General features: G+C 43.9%; 1 long non-coding RNA gene across 1 annotated transcript; it reads left to right on the top strand.

Moving 5' to 3' along the window:
- Positions 1 to 2103: 2103 nt before the first annotated feature.
- Positions 2104 to 18414, top strand: LOC135329737 (uncharacterized). The gene is made up of 3 exons (XR_010391344.1): positions 2104 to 2174; positions 16763 to 16835; positions 18181 to 18414. It is a non-coding gene; the product is annotated as an uncharacterized LOC135329737 (long non-coding RNA).
- The last annotated feature ends 985 nt before the right edge of the window (positions 18415 to 19399 follow it).

Consider the following 19399-nt stretch of genomic DNA (forward strand, 5'->3'; position numbering starts at 1 on the left):
TAAAGAAATTGGCTTTAGCCTAAAAGAGGGGCTAGTAACAATTCTCTAGAATGTCACTTAATAGTGCTTGCTAATCAAGCGTGTATATGTAAGCACACACGTGGGTAGTTTAAAAGAAATTATATATTGCAGAAATCATGATTAAAAAGTAGATTTTATACACATCTGTTGGATCTAGCCTCTGCCATACTAGAATGCAGGTTGCAACTGAAAATTAAATGTTGGACACTTTTTACCAAACAAACCCCTGATTGTTGTCCCGGGGCTCACCCTTTTCTCGTTTGTGTTTATTATTCTGGCTGTCATCTGTTCTTATTAAATAATTGGCCTTAGGATATGTAACTTTGGTGAGTCTAAAGGTGAGTTATACAGTCATTTGGTTTTATTTGTTTTTGTTTGGTTCACTTTGCCAACTTTACTGGAGCCCCTGATCACAGCTGTATCTAGCACGTGCTTCTCATTTCGCATGGCAAAAGAAAGTGGCAGCACTGAAAGGCTGGGGAAGAGCTGTAAAACACTGGGCATTTCTGTGGTTATGTCACTAGACAGCCGGGGAGAAAGCCGTTATGGGCAAGTGCTGGTGGCCGCCTGCCGAAGGAGCGTCACTGCATTTTAAGAAGCTTTAATAAGCAGGACTGTTAATACAACTGGAGGTGAGGACGTAAGGAAGTTGGTTATGAAAGTGTTTAAAAAAAATTATGGTTTTCAAATGAGGGCTCTGAAAGTGAGTTTGGAGTTGGAGAAGACTGCTATTTGAGAGGAGTGGGGAGCTCTGAGTCCCTCAAGTGAAGAGCAAATCTGCTATCGACTCAAGTGGGAACAGGGGTTAATCCTAAGACTGCTTTCCAGCCCTGTAAAGCAAGACAGTGAGCAGACCCTACAGCTGTTACGAATCAGCCAGGTTATACTCCGGTCATTTTACACTGGCTGGGTTAGTAATGTTTTATGCACAGCTTTGTTGTGCACGCCAAAGCCACCCATATATTGTAACATGTATATACAATAAGCCCAAAGCTGATTTTTCATTACTAGAGGCCAAAAAGAAGGGTGGGAGGCACTGGAATAATCACTTTTTCTAATTTACAGAGCATGAACAAAAGCTTAATTATTTCTAAACTGAAGCATTTAAAATTAGACTTATGTGACTGTTAGAATGACTTCATACTGGAAGAAATACATGAATATTAGAGAAATCTCCAGAAGATCTTGCTAGTTTGACTCTGCTACCCTGAGAAGAGAGGGAATAACTTCCATGTTTTTAGGAGTGAGTACCCTGACTTACATGTGGGGTTTTTGTTTATAACTGCATAAGAAAAATTGCTATAACCCCCACTCCCAGAGTGGGGCTGTACTTTATATATATATATATATCCTTTGTTTTGAAGGGATGCTTCCAGGCAGCTTTCAGGTCTTGGTGATATCCAAAAACACTGAATTTTCTATATGTTTCTAGTTAGCTAGTCTGGGCACAGTGTTGCACAGGTACAACTTAACTGGCTCGTGTTTCATTCGCTTGCATTGCAGGGTCAGCATCTGACCGTCAGCATCCACCTGTGTGGGTGAGCCCCTCAGACCTCCAGTTGTATTTACAGCATGTTTGGGACAAAAATGTGAGAGTCTGGTAATTTTTCCAAAGGAGGCTGGCTCTGGGATCCTTTCTGGGACAGAACTTTGCCTGGCATAGCCTATTTTGTGGCTGTATTTCAGATTCTCAAAGTGGTGCAACAACCAACTATATTCTGCATTATAGCATCATTGTATTTCCAGCAACATTCGGAGAAACTTCATTTGAAATAAAATTCAGGAAGGCTTCAAAGGAAAAGTATTCAAATGAAAGATTTTTGGCTCTTGCAAGGTGGCATGGAGAAATCTGGAGATCTCCAGAGTGGTTTTTTCCCCCCCCCCCATTTCTTAAAAAAGCCAGAACAGATAAACAGCAAGTAAGGCTACTGACAGGAAGCAACCAGCACATTGGATCCTGAGAAGCTTGAGGTGGTGTTGTTCCTGCTGAAACTTGTCAGCTGAGGTAGTGCTCCCTGGAACGCAGACACCAGCGTAGGCAGCATTGCAAGAGCCATTGCATTTGTCATTCACGCTGAAGATTAGAGTTGTTGCTCTTCACTTATAGATGTATTCTGGCAACCTTGAGGCAGTGGGCTTTGACCGTAAGAGAGGTAATTGCTTTTACTTTTACAGCATGTCCAAATCATAAATCAGGAATCACGGACATCTCACGAAAGGAGACAGATTTTAAACCTCTTTAATAGGATAAATGGGTTTTAAACATGCATATAGGTCATCGTAACCTAAGCTAATGATCTGGCTTTAACAGTCTGAATGAAAGTAATTATAGTGGTATAAACAGTCCTAGCAGGTTTAATGCCTAGAGTATGTAGATAAACAGGCTTATAAACTTGGATTGTTTAATCTTGTTGCCTTTAGCTTTGGAAAGAGTACTGAACAAGCTGGAAAATAATCTGTGAGCTAAGCATTTTGATCTTGCCAACCATCATGAGTGAGAAAAGTAAGGATGGTTCAGTGGTCAAAGGATGATGCTCAAATTCTGGTGGAGCCAACCCAGCCTTTCCTACCAGTCAGAAAAAAAAGGAGCTGTGTGAAATTTAAAGAACGTAGCTCTTCCTACAGAGCCCTTCAGAAGTGATCTCTTATTTCAGCTGTTTTGCTTCTGAGATACACGTTCCAGTAATGTTTCCTCCCGCCCTGACAATCCAGCTGTGATTGGGACTGTCCCTCACGGCATAGAAGCTCAAGTTTCAAACTTTAAAATAAGATATGAAAGATAAAACAAAGATAAAGGAGTGTGAGAATGAAAGATCTAAAGAAAACAAAATGACTGATTAGTGTAAGTGTCAGACAGAGAAAGTAGTACGGGAAGGAAACATGAAGAAGCTCAGGAAATGGGTTTGAACATGCTCAGCTCTGCGGGCATGTCATGTTGTGGGTCACGTTAACCTGCACCTCTTCTTTCCACACCTTCTCCATCATCTCCTTCAAAACCTAACCTTAACAGGTGTTGTTTAGAAAAATGAAGTATTACAAAACCAATTACTTCAAAGTCCTACTTGCGTTACTTGATTTTGTAGCATCCTATCCCACAACAAACCATGATGGGGGTGACCTGGTCTGACATCAGGGTTCGCAGCGAGGACTGGGGCTGCCCTGCGCCCTGGCAGCTTAGCGATGCTCAAAGTTTGAACTGCTCTGGTTGGCTTCGGCTGGTAATGGGCCACGGGCAAACAGGAGAACCTGGTCTTTCTTCCTTACTGCTGCGTCCCTGGGAGTGCGGAGGGGATATCGGAGGTGGGACGATGCACGTCAGTGCTCCGACGCTTGCCAAGTCTGGCAGTGCTTATTTCCTTGCTTGCTTTCTGTCTGGGGGAAAGAAAATCACGCTGGACTTTTTGTCATGGTGCAAAAGAAATATATTGCCCTTTAGCTGCAGTAATTTCATGACAGTGATCCGTGCGAATAGGAGTTGTCATCTGTCCCAGCTTCCTGTGGGCCTGCACTGTCAGCAATACGTCGCTGACACCAATCCACCAGCGTATGTGGAAATCTCCGATGCGTGCATGACACAGAGAACAAAAAGTACAAGATGAAGAAGTGCATCTGACTGGAAATGGCCTGAGGGTGATTTATTTGTTCCACTGCTGTGTGAGAGAATCTTACCTTTTCTGAAAAAGGGGTTAGAAAGCACTGTCTTCTGCATATCTCAGACAGCAACTTAATGCCTTTAATTTCTCAAGCAAACTCGATTCACTGCCTGAAAGAGAAAATCCTAAAGGGTCAATTTAATTAAAAAGATGAATGGGGGAAAGCAGAACAAATATGATATAACTATTGTGTTTTAATGTATACACAGCAGTGTAATCTCTTTGCGTGCTTGGCATAGATGAATTAAGGGAATAAGAGGCTTAAAAAGTTAGCATTTTTGAAAGTGTTTTTTCATGAAAAATCTTGTCAAAAGTTTATGTGGGGAGTTGGCTGTTTCGTAGTCTCCTCTGAATTTATTGTTCCTGCAGCAATGAATCCGAGGGTCAGGCAGCAAAAGGTGCCTAAGCACGAATGAGGGCATCTTGACGGACATGCCGCGTGCCAGGCAGAGCTTAAAGCTAAAATCTTGCAAACTAGATTTGTCTGTAAGACGGTGGTTACGGGCAGTATTGCAACTGCCTTTAATAAGGTGCCTTTGTCAGCACATGAGGAAATTTGAATTCTTCAGCCTTTAGTTTTAAGGCGAAAGTGAAGCTAGGGCTGCTGATGAGTCCCAGCAGTGTTCAGGAAAAGGTCAGGGAAGGACCTAATTAATCCCGGCAGACCATCCTGTCAATCCCAGATTTGCTGTAGTAGGCAGCAGGCAGATACTGTTGCAGGAGGACAGTGTAGGAGAAGCTGTGGCAAGGAAGAGGATGGAGCAGGGAAGGGAGATGGGAATATAATACCAGTGTGAGGTGCCTGGGCTGCAAGGCGAGGATGAGGAGGTGCTGGGCTGCTCTCCCTTTGGGAGAAGGGCAGTGCTTCTGTGTACGGTGCAGGAAAGGGAGCTCCCGATCCCAGCGAGGTTCTGTGTCCTCGTCTGTCCTGAGACCGTCTAACCAGGGAGCAGGGGCAGTGCTGCATCTGCCTTCAGATTGGAAGGGGTAAGGGGCTGCCTGAAGGTTTGTTTCTTTGTTTTTAAAGCCTCTCGAGAGAACTGCTAAACATCAGAGCTTTCCTTTGTGAGGAAGGGAGGAAATGTGGACTTTCACCCCAAAGTTACTGGACACCTTTCGTTGCAATATGCAATGTTTGTATCCTGATGTCTCTCCTCCTTTCAGGTGAATTAATGTCTAAATAGGGGAGACTTTCTTTTTTGCAAGAAGGGGATTATGGGATGTTTCCTGACTATGAGAGCTGAGAGGCAGCTCTTGTAATCTGTAGAATATCTGGCTGCTATAAAAATACTCAGCACCAGCAGAAAATACTCAGTCCAGCCATTTCTGGGGAATTGGTTTAGGAGTGCCAGATGCATCTTGGAGGCAATCTGCCATGTGAACATTTGCACAGCCGCCCTGTATCCCCTGGAAATAGGCATCAGAACAGCTTTTATTCTTCTCACTCTCTGCTACTCGATTAGCTCAAGAGGACGCTCTTGTTCTGGTAGTGTGCAGGTCTGGGTAAGGAGGGAAAACAGGTCTGATGAAACAGCTTGCCTTTCTTTGCCCATGTTTTGAGGTCTGATGGTCTCATATTCCTGGGATCAGCATACGCCTTTGTGGAAACTGGTTCCCCATAGCCTCTGCTTTGTTTTGATCTAGGCTGGTGTTGAAAAGTCCTTGCTCCTTTGCTATTTGGCAGTGCTGCAACAGAGGTAGTGGCAGCAGTGTTGCTATTGCTAACGAGAAGGGATAGCCACCGAAGGACGTACCCTGCTCCGTTACGGCTTGTGGCAGCTCTGCAGTACCTGACCAGGTCCTGCCTGAACTGTGGGATTTGCAATGTACCTACACCTTTTTCTTTCCAGAGTGACATTAGTGCTATTTTCCCCAAAAGAGCAAATACTCGAACATTGGAGCCAAGTAACAGCTGCCTTCATCTGACAGCTCCTGAATGTATTTATCTCTAGGAGTGCTGTTATTGGGAACAAGGAGAAATCTTGACCCTTTTATGTGGACAGAGAGATTATGTTTGTTGGTGTTTCACTAGCACATGCGCAGCTTGGCAGTAATGCTGCCACAGCACCAGTCGTGCCACCAGAGTCCCTGGGCATGTGCACCAGGATGGCTGAGAACAGCATCCGACCCATGCTGCAATTGCAAGTGCCACCAGAGATAAAGCGAATGCTTCACAGAGAAATGAAAGCTCTTCAGATATGGTTTCTTTAACTCTTTGAAATTTTGATGTAATCGGGGTTGTGTTCCTGCTTCTTAATGCAAGTTTCTACATGTAATGAATTCCTGGTGCAGTAATTAACTTTTAATGCAGAAGTGTTTAAGTGAAGTGTCTTAATTTTTACATTATTTGACTGGGATTCCTTCTGGGTTGTCACGTAAGCTGTTTCAGCATCACAGAACTCTCTGTGCCAGATATCACCGGTATCTTTTGGGAAACGGTGATGATGCCAGTTTGTTTCTCTTGTGATGTCTGCATGCCATTGACCTGTTTGCTCTCTCCCCTTATGTCAAGGGTTTCTTTGAACATCCAATTTCCTTTAGGCCAGGGATCTGACTGCTAATTTTTCTGACAACCAGCTTTTTGCCCACATCCAACCTAACCCAAATAGACCTTCTCCTTCTCCCTGATGTAATTTATTCAGACTTGGGACCGATGGTAACAAGCAGTCCCGTACATGCCATACCTCAGTGCGAATCCACCGCGATGATGGCATTGCTCTGTGGCTCTAGGGCACAGCTGCACGGCGACGGAGCGGTGGTGCTTCATCAATGCCTCTCTGCGTGGAAGTAGGGTCCAGTCGAGCAAACACGCTCCGAGCTCCTCCTGGAAGGCAACTCAGGCAATTATTCTGCAGAGTTAGTGAAACAAAGCGCAGCCAGATCTACCTTCACCTCCGAGATGGTAGTGGAGCAAGAAGAGGTAGGGTCATCCTGCCAGATTTGATTCCAGGCAGATGAGCTTTGGAGCTGTCAGGGCCTCCCTTCATCCCCCAGCCTTCTTCCAACAGTGCTGCCTTGTTTCTGCCAGGCCTTTTTTGAGGGAATGGCAATGGCTGGCCAGGCTGGCTGGCGGGCGGCTCTGCCTGCTCCTTTGAGGCAAGGTGCAGTTTTCCAGTCTAGACGGAGCGACCAGCGCGTAATGGCCCTGGGGGCTCTGGTGCGGTCACTCCCTCCCGTTGGGTGCCTCGGACTTTGCAAACAGTAGCTGTTGCCAGCGTATAACCAAAGAGATTGGAGGGATAATGCTGGCATCTCCATATCGGTGCTCGCGGGGGTCCGGGGTGGGTAGGACCCTGCTAGCTACCACAGTGTGGTGGTCGAAATCCTAATTCAGATCACAAAACATGCTCTTCCCTGTTTGGCTTTCACTGTTTAGACAACTCTGTTTAGAGAGCAATCAGAACAAGCACATCTTTGCCAGTGTATTTACTAGGCAATTTATCACAATTTACTATACATCTACAGCATGTTTACACCTGAACTTTAGCAACAAATCTTCTCACGTGCAGGGAAGCTTTGTGCTATGAGGAAAGATGCTGAACACCAAAAAATTCCACAGAATCCGTAAAAGTTGCACAAGTTTTTCCCAACGTAAACATCTCTTCTGCAGCTGGGCCGTGGTTTCTTTAACTCTGATAATATAATTGTTGTAAGATTTAACCGGGAGGCAAGTGGATGATTTAGCTATTTTTCACCATAGCGGTAGATGAAGAGGAAAATCAGGCTTTCTGAGTGGCAGAGACATTATGTGTGATCATGCAGAACTATAAAACTAGTAAGGGGATATTAAACATGTTATTGTTCACTTGGTGGCTCAGACTAATTAAAACATCAATATCTGTATAACTTTTGTCACTGTTCAAGGGGGCTGAAATGGGTGAGATGACATTTCAAAACAAGAGCTCTCTCTCACGTGAAACGCGTCGTCATGCCTTTGCTTCGGTCAACATGGGGTGTAGCAGCCATGTGGGGCTAATGAACCAGGTACCTTATTAGCCTTCCTGGTGTAGTCCTAGATTGCCCCGGTGAGAAACACACACTGACAGAGCACAGCTAAATGGTGCTGGTTTTCAGTGGAAATAAATACCAGTGCAAGTATTTTGGCCTGGGTGTAAGCTCGTTACGAACTGCGGTGAAAGATGAGGCTGTTACACTAGAAATTAAGTAGCACAGTAAAAGACATGGAACAGAATGTGAAATGTGGAGATCCTTTACTTGATCTTGTGTTTTTTAGGCAGCTGAATGCTTCTTTACACATGAAGTAATTTGTCTGGGTTAAGTGGAGTTTGCCACCAGGGGAATAGGAAGAAAAGCAGAGAATTTCTATGGCTGAGGTGAGCTGCATGAAGGAAGACTGGTGTCCTGGGGACCCCTTGTCTCAATATACATTGCAGAGAGGGACAGACAAGGTGGTTCCCATTTCTGAATGACACAGCTAAAAATGATGACAAGCAAGTTAACGCAACCTGACATGTTTCAAGATGCCAGCAGGCGAGGACTAATGAAGCATCCAGAACCCTGGGAGCTGTAAATTCAGAGTTAGCCTAAAGACATCTGTCATAAAAGCCTAACACTCCCTCTCCAAGCTGCCAGAGCATGGCCTAGGTCAGAGGAACATAATGCAGATGGTCAGGTGGGTCCAAAGACTTATGGTAACACTGAACTGCAGCTGGCCTCTAAACCAGGCTGGTTTCACAGCTCTAGAAGATGGAGGAAGGCCTCCACTTTGACTTGGCATCTTCAGTGCTACAAATTTTATAGAAAGATAACTTGCTGTTTCTATAAAAGCATCATCATCCCCATCATATGCATTTTATGGGGCTGGACCTGTGTCCATTTGCTGGTATTATAGAGTCTGTCCTGCAATAGTTAATTCTCACTGTGTGTGAGGGAAAAGTTAATTGCAATGAGCAAGTCTGGACTTCTTTTTCATTTTAATAAAGCTTACATTTATGCACTTAATTAACAAAAACCTTAGGATAAAAACAGTAGGAGCCAATCTGAAGGGCCCATGCAGGTGGATTGCAATCAGGTGTGTGGTATACACTGTCCCAAATTAAAACTTTAATTAGTTCAAACAGAAATTAACTCTGCAAAATTTCTTTCTCAGCTAAGGAAAGAGAATAGTGCCAACCATTCAACCTACTTTTCATCACCCATCCTTCCAGCCTTTAGCTACACTCACTGCGCTAAGCCAACTGATTTTCTCATACTGAATAAATGGTTACTGCCAAAAATACTTAGAATGGATGCACAGGATGTCCTGACTAAAATCTGAATCCTTGCAAACAACAAAGACCAAGAGAAAAGAAATATAGGGCTTGAATTTGCAAATGAAAGCATATTTAATGCACAGTTCAGAAGAAAATACGAAATCTTCCCAGGCATAAGTGAATTAAGAACCACTGCTATTTTGTGTACATGCAGATGGTTGTCCAGAGTCTAACCAGGGCTTGTCATTTACTTATTCTAAAAAAATTATTTCAAGGGGAAGAGGCCAAACCCCATCACCAGCAGCCTCTTATTTGTGGTCGTGTAATGTTCACCTGGAAAGTATGAGAGGCTGGAAGCCCTTCAGCCCCTCTGCGGGATTTGTCTCTGGCCAGCCACATTCTTTCTAAAAATCAGTCTCCTTTACAGAGATTTACCATGCTGTTGGGTGAGGAATGCTGTATTACACAGTTCTTCCTTTGAGCTGTACATGACAATCCAAGTTTAGCTGAAAAGCAAATAAAAACATTTCTTTAACACAGATATAAATAATAAAAAAACCTTGAAGAAATGAGAAACTGTCTTAATTCACTGATATTAGGGTTAAACTGGAGAGAGCTCGCTCTTCCTCATCACCTAATCCTTTTCCGACAACAGACTCTCAGAGATTCCTTCTTTGTGCCCGTATTAACCCTCAGGTCATATCTGTTGTAGAGATCACTATCAGAGAGCATTAATTAGAGTCCATCTATGTTTCTTTGGAGCTCTTACAGCCAGTCCCCTCTCTGAAGTGCATCTAGGCAGATTCAGTTTTTCACCTTGAAATGTCTTTTGTTTCCTTTTTGTCTAGGTGATTGTCTGGACATGTTTCTTAATTAGATAAGGCGTTACTTTATTTTCTTAGAGCTCTTTGTCAGACCAGGATTGTCCTTTTGTACTTGTCTTCTTGCCTCCACGAGACTCCCCACTTTGGAGAATTTTCGCTTTTTTCAGTAGGAAGCATCTCTTGCACAGGACCTTGGTATGAGTTTAGTCTTTAACAGACATATTTGATATATTTATTTCTTGTAGGCGTTTGCATATGTAGCCTATTATTGGCTCAGGCCTGTGACCAGGCATGAAAACAATTAACCACTTTGAGGAGACAGTAAGTTTCTCCTAAGTGCATTGTGCTGCCACTGTGGTTCCATGGTTACTTATCACTTACTTTTATTCTTTCAAGAGGCCTTATCCAGAAATACAATTGCTATCAATTCTGTAGAGATTCAGAAAACAAGAATGATTGATAGTCTCTTAATATTCCATGATTTCACAGCAGCTGCCACAGAGGGATTGTATAATGACAGACTTTGTGCAACCAGAAGGGCAAGTTGTTCTGAAGTTAAATGGGAGATGCTAGAGTTGTGTTGCAATCTGCCATCTGTCATGACAATACAGCTGAAAAGGCAGATAGGGTAGAATTTATATCATGATCGCATCCTTGCAATGCACGGTGTGCTCTTCTTCCTGCAAAAATACTGCTTGGCTTTGACAGGGTAAAATTGTGGTTGACCAAAAATGATGGATGCCTGTGAAGATGCTCATATGGCGTGGTCAGCGATGGATGGTAGGCTGCCAGTATGCTAATGAGCAATACTGTCTCCTCCTGAAGTTACTCACATTCCTATCACTCTCCGGCTGACAGCAGGAGAGGCTCAGCCTTTCTGTGTCTAGATGTAAACTATCCTGTACTGAGTATTGTACAAATGGGTAGGGTATAAATGGAGGGAAAACTGGAGATATCATGAGCATACTCTTATCAGTCACGACAATTCCTGCAAAGCCAGCCTGGCTTTTAGTTTGTGGAAGTGTCTTAGGCTTCAGAGCAAAGTAATCTTTGCTTAATGTCACACGTAGACCTTCAGCTAGATCAAGAAGGTGAATTAGGTACAAGCTTTGGGTGACAACAGACACTACTGAAACGTCCACTTAGAAACACTGGAAATAGGAAGACTCCTATAAATCTTGGCAGAGCTAAGCTATGTCTCCAGGGACTTCCCAAACAGGTGTATTGCTATGTTGAGTGCAAGGTCCGAGCTGCTGGTTTTTCTTAGAAAATGGCTTGGGTATCTGGCTTTGCACAAAATCCGTGAGGTGGTTGTGGAGCACCAGTGGAACTGGCAGGTCCGCCAGTGTCTTGGGAACTCTGCCATCTCGCAGGTGTGCTCTAACCACGGGGATATGAGATGATAATCCATGAGGGCTCCTCCAAGCAGAATGGCCTCAACAGGGAAGACTGGACATACCTAGGTGTTTGCTGGACTTCTCCCATTATGGGTGAGTGTCTCAAGTGCCAAGTCTGCAGAGTCAGCCTCTCTCTGCCAAACAGGCCGTGGTCTATGCTGAGGGGAGCCTCAAGGGTGAGCCTGAGAGCTGCCTCTTGGGGCAGCCTTTAGCACAGTGGTTCTGGGCTCTTCTGTGGTATGGCACATCAGGGCACAAACAACTCCTCTACTGAAAGCAAAATAATACAAATGTGACTCTTGAAAACCTGGCTGTGAGGTAAGGATTACCTCTCAGCTCTTCTGCTGTTGCAAGAAGGATGAGTTTGACTTCAGTACCCAACTCCAGGAGAGTGGGTGTAATAGTGAATCTCCATCTCTTTCTCACTCTGTTTTCTACTAGATAGCTGATGTGGCTCACTGCAAGGTGACAGACTTCATCTGTAGGTGCTCGGTTCTGCCCGTGCAGTCGGGAGGATCCAGAGTGCACGTAGGCTCCCTGCTAGATTTGCGAGGACGGGTGGGAATCCCTCAGACTGGACGGGGCGGCTGAAGGGTTCGTACTGCAAGGCTGCGTCCAAACAACCCGATAGCATGGATTCAGCCTAAGGCACTTGTGCGGCTGGAGGAATAAAGATCCCCCTTATATTGCGACCTATCCTGACCACAAAGATTCAGAAAAGCAAAAAGCAGCTCCAGTGTTCCCCCTGCAAGGTACTGAGAGTGGGATTTATTTTCTCTCTGTGACTTTGAATTCCAGGTAGATGGAGAGGTGATAGTGCTCATAGCTGAAAGCAGAACTAGTGTTAGACTGAGAAAAGACTCCCCTGTCTTAGCTTTCACTGTCAGCTGTGTATGAAGTATTTAGGGCACATAGTGGTGCGAGTTGTCTGCGTGCATGTTCTGTGACCACACAAAAGCCGTTACGGAGGTACGTGGGTAAATTTGTTTAGACAGATTAGTGCTATGAGCCCTGATGAAATGAGATTTGGAGAGGCTTTGGTACTTCTTCAAGAACTTACAAAAGATGCCGGTTTAAGGTCTAATCTAATTATGCCACAGGCATTAAGTCTTCAGGTAGCATGCATTCTCTGCACCTTGGCAACAACAGTGATCCTTCTGCTTCCTCTTCCAAAATGGTGGGCTAAATAAATTTAAGATCGAATTAATTTAAAGGTCTCTATATGCCAAAATTTTGAAATATGTTGAGGCAGCTTGGGAGCCTAGAATTCAAAGCCTCAAACAGGTAAATGCTTAGTTCCCGCTGTATTCGTCCCATGGATGCTGATCTGCATCTTTGGGCACCTAATTACTTTTTAAAGTTTGTCTGTACGAGATGTGCCTGAGATCACATAACATGCCTGTCATGCAGACTGAAATTCAGAACTGAAAGCACTTCTTCCAAGTCCCATGCTGATGTCTCTGCCACCAGATTATTCGCGTCTCCAGCATAGAAATAGCATTGTTTTTTTTAGCAGTTAGACTTGCCTGCATTTTCAAAGATGAAGCCAGAGGAAAGCTAGATAATGCAGTCAATTTAAACGGCCTGGTTCAGTTACAAGCCCTCTCTACTAATTCCTGCTGTTTTCCAAGCTGCTCAGATTTTAAAAAGACCCTAAGTCATGCCATTCTAGACAAGTAAAATAGCAGAATTAATGGCTTTTTTATTTTTTTTTAACCTCTTTCATCTTGGGAAATTGCAAGAAAGTTTAAACCTTAACCTTAAGTTAAACCTAAGAAAGTTGAAAGGAAACAGTGTAAAAGAGAATAATAAATAAGAGGTAGGGTTTGCCTCAGAACATGTTCACTATTTCAGTGGGACATATCAGACTTTTCCATGTAGAAATACATTTGCTGTTTTTTTTTTTTCTTGCTTTTCTCGGGTCTGGTGAAAGGGAAGGGCGCTTAGTAAGGATAAGAAAACAAAGTTATTCTCAGCTGAGCAGGGTTATTGCAGTTTTTGTCACCAGGCAATCGAACTTTCCATCCCAGGAAGGCATAAGAAGTTCAGTGTGCTCCTGCAAATTATGATGTGAGCTCCAGGAAAGGAGATAGCGTCTTCTCAAAGGAGCGGACCCTGTCTCCCCATCCTTTTGGTACGATGTTCTTAAACAGACTATTGCTGCCAGCCTTTGGCCATGTGGGATACAGCTACAGCAGAAAGCAGCTGGAGTGTGCTGGAGAACAGGGCTTCAACCTATATATTGTGTATATTTTTACCTCCAGCTGTACAGTTGTTTGTATAAAATGCAAATGATCTAACTCAGAAGGATGGGGATGCTTACAGAAAGTGAGCCAACCTGTCATGAACATGTTTTGCTGCTGGCCTCTTCAGCCCTTTGATGTAGGTGAGCGGCTCCTGGGAGATGAGAAGCTGTTCATGGTCTTTGGGACTGAATTTGCACAGAAGTGCATTGAGCCAAATTTCTCTCTGGATACGCCAGTGCATCACTTACACCAGACATAAAGGTATCTCTAACCTAAGTTCTGTTGCTTTTTGTAATTTTCTATAAATCCGTAGTTATTTAAGGTTGCTACAGCTCACTAAGTGGTGTAATGCAGCCTGCGGGCATAGGCTTTCATCAGGTCTTTTTGGCTAAGCCAAACAATTGGTGCTTGACTAAAACATATTTACTGCTCCCGATCTGAAGACTTCAAGAGATGATGCGTACTTGGCTGTCCAGCTGCAAGCCATAGTCCGAGCTGTCTCCCTAGCCTGTGCCATCCCTGACCTTTTGCTCCCAGATGTGGCACTGGGGGACGGCTTGCCTGCTTTTCATGTAGTCTAGCTCCAGCTGTGCCATGGAGGGAAAGAGAAAATACTTTTGCCACACCTGGTCGTGGCTCCCCTAGTAAATCTGTTTATGTGGGAAATCCTGTTATGCACTTTACACTAACTGATCAGTTAATCTGAAGATGAGTTAATGTTTTTGTCATGCCATGCAAGCTGGTCACTGGGTTTAGAATCAGTCACGTCCAGTGAGAGTCTGTTTGACGTGCACTTGTAGCCTGTGATAACCTTTTTTTTCTTTTTCCTCTGCTGCAAGGATAAGATCATTTATTCTTTCCATAAAAGAAAAAACAGTATCAAGTGTTCTAAAAGCTGTGACCTGAAGGCTTTCATTTTATTGTGCAGTCAAGGGCAAGGTTTGTATTCAGAACTGCGGAGAAGTAGACGACAGCATGGATCAACATAATAGAAAGTTATTCAGCTGAAAGAAAAAAAAAAGAGAGAAAACTGGGGATCAAACATTTCATGGCAAATGTAGGGAAATGGGTATAAAGAGCTGGTTGTGTTAAGAGTCATAAAGACCGAATTGCCTTCCTGGCAAAAAGGCCATGAAGTGAGGTTTCCATCCCACCAGCAGATGTTTCCTGCTGATGTCCACTGGCCTTTCTTTGAAATAACGGGAGAAGTACAACATCTCGTTGACCTCAGGAGTGTTTGCAGGGAACAAGCATGAAGAGGCCAAAGCACACAGCCACATGAAGAAGAGCATCACTCGCAGGCAGGCTCTCCAGCACCTTTCCAGGGCAGGAAGTTTGATTCTTGTATGTTTGTATGTATTTATTTTCAGAACCCCCTCTGGCTACTGGGTCTAGAAACGTGCCCAGTCCCACAGAATAGCTTGGGACCGTGCTGAGTCTGTGAGTAGGTCCTCAGGTACTGAACTGGCGAGATAGAGCCAGGACACAGTTGTCTTCTCCCTCAAAACACTTTCTCTGTGTGCTATGGAGTTGGATGATGCCAGATTTCTCTTTTCCAGCCATGAAGGGAAGCTCTGCAGCAGTGCAGATGGGCTGAGCTGCAGAAGTTAACAGAGCACTTCCCTAAATTTTCTCTCCACTGCGTTAGCTTTTGAGGCTAATGAAGCTTTGAGGGATAATGTGAATTGCTGCACAAATTGATATCCTTTGCTAATTGCATCAGCATTTTGCTTTGATGAAAGTCTAGTAAAGGGTGCCAAGAAATTAATAACATATGGCATCAATAGCTACCTTTCTTAAAAAAAATTCTTGATGATTGATTGAACTTATGATGATTCATAGAGCCGTGAGTCAGTTCACCAGGGACTGTTTCTTAAGAGTTAGGTGGAACACTCTATCTCAACATGGTAAAGGGCCATCCCTTAAAAAAAAAACAACAGTGTCAGAGCATTCGGGTTACTAAGATGAAGGTCACCTTGTTCTGCTCACTGAGACAAGACTCATCACCACCCACAAGTTATTTCAGCGGTTGTTAGCTTTTTTCCCTCCTTGACTGCAAGCCAGTCAGCTTATCTGAGTCCCACAAAATCAGGTGGCCAGAAACCCAGGCAGCTATTCAGGATCTTCAGAGCCAAATCATTTACGGATCAGGGCTGCTGTGAAAGCCTCACAAGCATTTTTGTGGCCAAATTGGATTGAGGCAGATTGTCCCTTTTTAGCTTGGGGCCTGACAGAAGGAAATACCCTGGTTTTCTGTTACTACGCTGCCTCTGGGTCAGATGGTCAGTAGGAAACAAACTCTTATTACCTGGCAGCTGTTTAGAAATCATACTCATTCTTTCAAGTTTTTAAGGACAAAAAAAAGCCCTGCAAAGTGGTGCTAGTCCCAGAGGGCCTAGGGGCTGATCCTGCACGGCTACCGCAGTCCCTGCTAGCTGCTAGCCTTTCTTGCTGCTCAATGTCAGTCTGTTGCACCTATGTTGGACACTTCTGTCCTGACCTTGGGAGACAACCTTCTACTACTGCAGTGCTGACAAGTGCATTTCATATCTACAGCTTTCATGCTCCAGTAATACCTCTCTCAATCGCTAGGTACACGAAGCAGAAAACGTTTGCACAGACAGTAGGGTCCCTTAGCGTTGCAATGGAGTCATTAAACCTGAGAGCTGGTTGCACTTACCCACCAAGGGGAAGCCAAAGAGAGATTCAGCACCCTTATTTTCTGAAATTTTATGAAAGCTGGTTATGAGGATGGTCATGAAACAGTTGGTTCTTCATTAGCCCGAGCGAGGGAGGCAGTATAGGAGTTCAGTCAGCCACTGCATCACAAGAACAAAAACAAACACCGTGACAGATGCTGTAAATATGGATCTGTGTGCTAACCACAGCCAAAATTACTGCTGCCTCATGTAAATATTTAAAGATGCCAATGAAGCATGAGAAGGTTCTAACAAGCAGAGAACGTTAATGAGACCAAAGGTGCAGGGCAGTAATATAGCATTTTAGGGCATGTGCATGCAGTGATTTGCCTCTTAGTTCCAAAGATGAAAAAAGCGTGTCAATGCTTTAGAAAAATATGGTAAGGGTGCACAAAAGCATTGCTGGTATCTGAATGAAGGAACTAAGGATGCTACCTACTGCTTCTCCTCGCTGTTCAACTCTTGGATCCGCTGAGAGGAATTCATCTACCTTACTTTTTTTCTCATGTATTCCTGCTTTCTTCCTCATCAGTACAGACCATGTTACCTGAAACAACCAAAATCATTGTTAAACAATATACAAATACTTAAACTGAAATAAATTGCTGAACAGTTGAGACAGATTTGTGATAACAAGCAATTTCAAGCCAATCTAATTTATTTCTTAGGCGGAATTGTAGAATGTGGTGATCTGTTTTTATCTTAATAGGATTTTTGACTCTGTTCCTGTGACATTTTTATAATGAGAAGAGGAAATACAAGCTAAAGAAATTTGCCATAAGGTGAGTGCACTAAAAGTTGAAAGACTGTCTTCAAAGAGTGTCTAGTAATGATTTAAGTACTGTAGTGATTCAGAGGCAGAGTTTTGTCCAGTTCTGCTGCATGTCAAGAAAGATAGGGTTGTGCTGGGGAGGAGAAAGGAGCCCAGAGGAAAACCAACAAAAATAAGTCAAGCTTTCTGAAAATTGCTTATCAGAAACTGTGGCTAGACCTGCGTTTGTTTAGTCGAGGAAGGAAGCATCTGAGGAGAGATAACAAACGTCTATTATGTCCAAGATTACTGCAAGGTGAGTGGTGACCAGCTGCTCTCTGGGTCTGCTGAAGAGCTGACCATGGCTCGCAGTATGGGCTTGGGGTGGGTATGGGGTGGGAAGGACTGTCCATCTGCAGCGATGGTCACCCGCTTGCTGACAGCTCATGCTGAACCTGGGGTTTGCTGTGTTGCAATGGGAAGGGTTTCTTTAAGGCTTTAGTTAACACCTCTTCAGCATGGTGTAGGTCCAGTCTATTTGAATCTGCCTTAGTGCAAGAGGTTGGACCACAAGAGGTTGGACCACAAGATCTCTTGCTGTCCCTTCCAGTCTTGCATTCCCATGACTCATAATCCCTCATCTGACTTGCAGTAATTGGGATAAAACCTTGAGAGGCACTTCCCTGATCTCTGCTGAGAGGCCCCGTTTTTAGAACAGACGGGATCATTTGGGGGCCTAAATTGCAACAAAAATCAGAGACCTCAATCCTTAAAGCTAGTCACTCTTGGCAAACTTACAGATGGTTTAGTCCATGCAGTCCCTTCATAATCGTACTGAAAGAAGTCAGTTCTATCTTGCATAAAGTGTAAGCTGATTAAACTAATTGGATCTGAAGTTTCTGTGTTCCTGCGCAGTAAAGACTAAATCACTTTGTGAATTGGCTTTAAGACCTGTCCACATGAAGAATTTCCACTTGCTTACCCTGACTCTACCTTTCACATTAATTTAGTTAAATGAATGCAAGTTGCAGCGTGTTGAAAGTGCAGTGTATTATTTTAATTAATCCCAAATCAAATCGAATAACTAGGAGCAAGTCACCAAAACTGTTACAAATGTGGCTGTATAGGGATTTCCCTATTTAACTAATGGGTTTTAAGTCATGCTGTTATTTAAACTGATGCAACTTTTATGTGGGTGCGGCTTGGAGCATTTAAGCACTTTTAAAAGTGTGACTCTTAAACCTTGCAAATAATAATAATAAAAAATCATAGAAGTCAGCAAAAGAGAGCACATGAGAAAGATCCAGGATGTAATTTTCATTATTTATTTGTTTTCATCCTTTGGTTTCCCTGTCCTGCTTTATTCTTTTTCTCAGTTACCTCAATGAAAGATGTTTCAGCACTGTTCCTGGCAGAGTAACCGCACGGAAGAGCTGCCGTAATTGCGAGCATCCGTCACGGCACCGGCCCGCGGGGCCCCGGCTGGAGCGACGGGTCTGTATGAAGCTGGGCACTGTGGTGGCACGGGGAGGAGGAGGAGGAGGAAGGGCTTCCAGGAGGCTGGGAGCCTGTGCCCGCAGGTAGCTCGTCCCCAGTCCCGGGAGCAGCACGGGCTCTTCCCTAGCACCTCTCGCTCCCAGGGGCCCGCACCGGCCACGGCGTCTCCGTGGGCTGAAACGCCCCATGTCGCATTCCCCCTCCCCGCCCCGAGTTAATTATGCAACTCCTATTGATTTCATGTGTTGCAGGATTTTTTTTTTTTAATCCTACCCAAAGGGGATGTGAATGTGCTGATGATAATTGGTAACAGTGTCATTCATAATTGTTCAACAGCTTCCTTTGTCTTCTAGTTAATGCCTGAACGCTTGATGTTACCCATTATGCAGAGATCAATGTGTCAAAATGAGGTAGATTTATAGTGACGACAAATCTGCTTCTGAGTTTGAAAAGACTGAGATATTTTCCCTCGGTTAATCAAAGGAATTCAAAGGGAGTTTAAATCTTTCAATTTTCTTTGGCTCATGGAGAAGATGAAAAGTGTTTGACCTCCAGGAAACCAACTAAATTCATATGGTGGCTCTGTAGATAAATAAAATGTCCATCCAGACAGAATATTGATTACTTAGCTACTATATGCTGAATCACAAATAGGATTATCAAAAGCAAAAGCAAGGAGGTATCATAAAATCCATCAGGGCATCCAATGTGTTGGGCTTAACATATAGAGACAAGTTAAATAAGTCACATTAAACTAGCAAGACTGAGAAACCGCAAGATGCCGTTGCTCCATCGCGTTATTCACGGTGCTGGTATTTCGTTTACGCCAGCTACCTCTGCGGCGGCCGTTAGCTGCTTTAGCACTTATGTTGGGACCAACTGTTAAGGGACTGGGACTGTCATGGAAAGTCAGGCCCCCACATGCTTTTACCCATCTGGCACTGAGACACGAGGCTTTCAACCGGGTGATTTACTAGAGCAGGAAATACCCATCTGTGGCCATTCCAGCTGAATTTTTTCAAAGTATTGGTTGTCAATTAGATTTCATAACAGACTGTGGAGGTGACCATCTCCTGGGGCTTCCAGCTGCAGAGGACT

Source organism: Dromaius novaehollandiae, chromosome 13 (assembly GCF_036370855.1).
Source record: "Dromaius novaehollandiae isolate bDroNov1 chromosome 13, bDroNov1.hap1, whole genome shotgun sequence".
Lineage (NCBI taxonomy): Eukaryota > Metazoa > Chordata > Aves > Casuariiformes > Dromaiidae > Dromaius > Dromaius novaehollandiae.